Raw genomic sequence first — 4,449 nt, 5'->3', positions numbered from 1 at the left:
GTCTAGGTTACTTACATAGTGATAATTATTTGTTGTATGGCAATTCCTCAGAATTAAAACATTCCATCCTAGAGGGAGGTTCTATTATATTCAGGAAGTAAAGTAAACTTACAAAGCTCAGTCAGGAAGCAAACTCACAAGTCCTAGGAAGTCCCTGAAACTTAAAAGATCCCCAAGCACCCAATCCCCACGTCCTGCCTCAAGAATGTATAAGTACTAAGGGCAGCTCAGGAGAGTTGACTCTAACCAGCCAAGCTACCTGCAAGTCCTATAGGAGAGTCTGGGAATACAGCTTGCATAAGTCATCAGCCATGCTCAAAAAGGCTTTCCAGTGATGCAACTGCCTTTGAGTTATGTAGTTGGAAAGTTTATCCAGTCCCTCCTGGCCCTGCCTGGCCCCTTGATCCTGTGTTCCTCCAGGCCTGCTCGGCCGCAGCCACTTATAAAATAATCATTCAGAGGCTTAAATTAATTACCAATTTCGTGGCCTATGGCAGGCTTCTTGCTAGCTAGCTCTTATAACTTAACCCATTTCTATTTATCTGTAAGTTGCCATATGGCCGCGCCATACCAGTATTTTCACATCTTGCTTCTCCTGGCAGTGCTGACATCTCTCTCCAGACTCTACCTTTCTCTTTCCTGTCTCTCTCCTTGGATTTCCCACCTGCCTCTAAGCTGCCTTGTCATAGGCCAAAGCAGCTTATTTAGTAACCAATGGGAATAACATATATTCACAGCATACAGAAAGACATCCCCAGCAGAGTCATCCATGATCCTATAACTGATCCTTGACCCATCCTCATATAAGTTACTTGGATCAATAAATCAGTTCACCAAGTTAGACTTGGATGGAATTGTTTTTCAGTCTGTCACTGGGTCTGATCTCGGGTGAGGCAGATGTTGGTTCACATTGGCCCCAGGAAAAGTCAAACAAACCTAGTGGAGATGGTGGGACCACCCTCTGCAGGCAGTGGACCGAGGAGGAAGGACATCTGGTTGAGGAAGGGGCCAGTCTGCTCAAGAGCTCCTGCAGCCAGCTGCTCCACAGGCACCTGCTTCCTGCCTCCCTGCGAGGGACGGAGTTCCAAAAATGTTCCAGAATTCTTCTAAGAAATGCCCCTTTGGATGTGATTACTATGGACTCACTTATTATTTACAGTCACTATAACTAACCAGAGCAAAGGGCATCGAGAAATAACATAGATCTACTACCCTGTTGAGATCCAAGTCCTGGGCCGGAACAGGGGAAGAAGACCCACGCTCACTGACTTGGTGGAAACCTGAGCTCTTGACTGTTGGGTTGGTGGTGTAGCTCAGCGGCTGAGTGCTTGTCTGGTATAATCAAGGCTCTGAGTTCAACCCCCTGTAGCTCCCCACTCTTTCTCTTCTTCCTTACTCTCCTACTCCACACTCCCCTTTGGTATCCCGAGTGCCTCCCACACCCTCGAACTGTGCAGCAACCCTTGCTTGCTTCTTCACGGGTAAAACTAGAAACAACAGAAAAGAACCTCCACTTCCCCCCTACCCCGAGTCGGTTTGCTTTGCAACAGTGTCTCATAGAGTCAGCCTGGCCTTGAATTCACTATGTAGCCAAGGCTGGCCTTGAACTCTTAATCTTTATGCTGGGATTGCAGGTGTGTGCCACGAGCCATGCCTAGATTCAGTAAATAACTTCTTCAGATTGGCACCATCTATACCTGCTGGCTTCTAGACCATACTGTATCTGGTATCTTGTGCTAGCTGGCCCTTGTCTACTTAGTCCTTATGATGTCCATCAAAAGAATTCAGACAAGACGCACAGACTACTGTGGGAGATGGGTAAGATGCATTACGGACAGCAAGAAGCTCTGGAAGGTGAGGGGACAGTGGCCAGAGGAGCCACTCTCTGGCCCTGCATGTTCAGGCAGGCTCTATTCCATTTTCTAAGGTTTCTGGAACAGACAGCTTTCCTGAGGGGGTGTTTCCCTGCTCCCGTGAATGACAGGCCCATTTGGGTTTACTCTGGGGAGGGGACAATAGTATGTCTTTGTTCTTTACCAGAAAGCTTCCCACTAGAAATTAATCTTACCATTTTCTTGGCAGTTCTGAGAGTCCTATCTCAACCCGGGGCCAGAGATACATCTCATATCCTCTTCTTTCGACCAAAAAAAAAAAAAAATCATGTAACAGAGAAGATTAAAAGAATTAAAGAGATTAAAAACAATTAATCTTTTAAAATAGCCATGTTTTCCCAGAAAGAAGCAGGCTTTCCATAATGGGGCTCAGCAAAGTCAGGCCACCCCTTCCCTTTGTCTACGTGGTAGCCATCCCTGCACAGAGCTTTTCAAAGCTTCAGGAGCCATTGGGAGGCTTTCTCCTTCCTTCAAACTCTGTTCAACAGAGACACAGTAGAGGGAGTCCCAAGCTGATGATGAGAAGGGGGTTCATCCTAGGCAATGGTCTAGACTGCTAATCTGACTGGCCACCCCCAGCACAATCTCTTCAATCTTCCTCAGATGATGCCTCCTTGGCTCCCTTGACCCCCTTGGCCTCCTTGGCTGTCCTCTCCTCTCCATCTGTACATGTGAGTACCCCAACATGTGAGTACCCAACATGTGAGTGCCCCAACATGTGAGTGCCCAACATGTGAGTACCCCAACATGTGAGTACCCCAACATGTGAGTACCCCAACATGTGAGTGCCCCAACATGTGAGTGCCCCAACATGTGAGTACCCCAACATGTGAGTACCCCAACATGTGAGTGCCCCAACATGCCAGTACACTGGGCTACACTGAATTGAAGCTGCAGCTCTGCCTTGGCCTCTTGATTGCTGGCATTATAGACATGTACCACCACACCTGGTTTCTCTTTGTTTTTATTTTTTTAGGCTATCATTATTATTATTGTTGTTATTTTATGAGTGCTGGTATTTTAGGGCTGTGAGCTGCCTTATAGGATGGAAATTGAACCCAGGTTCTCCGGGAAGAGCTGCTGGTGCCCTTAACCACTGAGCCATCTCTGCAGGCCCTTTGCTTTCATTTTAAGTTAAAACTCTGTTTTATTGATGTGTGTGCTCGTGCATGCGCGCGTGCACACGTGGGTGCGTGTGCATGTCTGTGCATGTGCGTGTCTGTGTGTGTGTGTGTGTGTGTCTGTGCGTGTGCGTGTGTGCGTGTGTGCGTGTGTGTGTATGTGTGTGTGTGTGTGTGTGTGTGTGTGTGCATGCGTGTATACATGTGAAGGTCAGAGGACAGCTTGTGAGTTGGTTCTCTCCTTCCACTCTGTTTTCCAGGGATTGAACTCAGGTCATTAGGCTTGGTGGCAAGCACCTTTATCCACTGAGCCTTGTATCTGGCCCTCCACCCAGTTTTCAGTCTTGAAGTGCCTAAGGACCCAGGCTCAGGCACTGACTCTCTCTACTCCTTTGCTGATTGTTTTGAATTGGTACGGGTTGTCCTAGCTTTCTGTAACTGCGATAAAGCCCACGACCAGAAGCAACCTGGGGAGGAAAGGGTTCATTTGACCTCAAAGGCACAGCTCATCCCTGAGGGAAACCAAGGCAGGAACTCAAGCAGGAACCTGGAGGCAGGAACTGAAGCAGAGGCCAGAGGAGTGCTGCTCACTGGCTTGCTCAACCTGCTTGCCTTATACCACCCAGGACCGTCCGTCAGACTGTGGCGGAAACTGGACAAGGCCGAGGTACTCGCTGAGACTGGTTAGTTCTCTGGGCTATCATAGGCACAGCCAGCAGAAGGCCCTCACACTTTATCTTTGTCTCCTGGCTCAACCAGCAAGGTGAGGAGATCGTGCTCTGCCCACCAGTGGGGTGGGTGGCCGAAGCCCTCTCCTCCCGCCTCTGACGCTGGCTTTGTTCGTTATTGACTTTGTCTCTAGCTGTTACTCTCTTGGCTGCGTTACATCTCAAGGGCTCTTAATTACACTAAGTTCTCTTTGTTCTCACAGTGACTAAGAAGCAGCTGCTGTCCTCCTTAGCTCCTCATCTAGAGGGTAGCTTGGGGTCTGTCCTCTTTCCAGAAATAGGTGGAGGCTTTCTTAGAAGCTATCTTTACTTGGTCTGTTAGAACCGTATTAGAAGCAAGCGTGTATGAAAGGACAATAGCGTCCCCCATGTGTTCTTCAAGGGCTCCGGGGACCAGCTGGCCTGCTGACACTGGCTCAGAGCCCTGGCCTGTTTCTTATCTGTGAGTATGGTTGTCTACCAGCCTACCCAGCTGCGAGCTCTTGGCTTCTCATCCCTAGTGGTACTGATTTGACTGATTTTATTGTTGTTTCCTGACAGGGTCTCCCTGTGTAGCCTTAGCTGACTTAAACTCATAGAGACCCCCTTGCCTTTGCTTCATGAATATTGGGATTAAAACCATGTGCCACCATGCCTGGCTATCTAGCTGATATATATATATATATCTTGAAATTTAGTCTTCACAATTTCATACATGTCGTCTTAGTT

This window comes from Peromyscus leucopus, chromosome 15 (genome assembly GCF_004664715.2).
Source record: "Peromyscus leucopus breed LL Stock chromosome 15, UCI_PerLeu_2.1, whole genome shotgun sequence".
Taxonomy (NCBI): domain Eukaryota; kingdom Metazoa; phylum Chordata; class Mammalia; order Rodentia; family Cricetidae; genus Peromyscus; species Peromyscus leucopus.
This window is presented reverse-complemented; position numbering follows the sequence as displayed.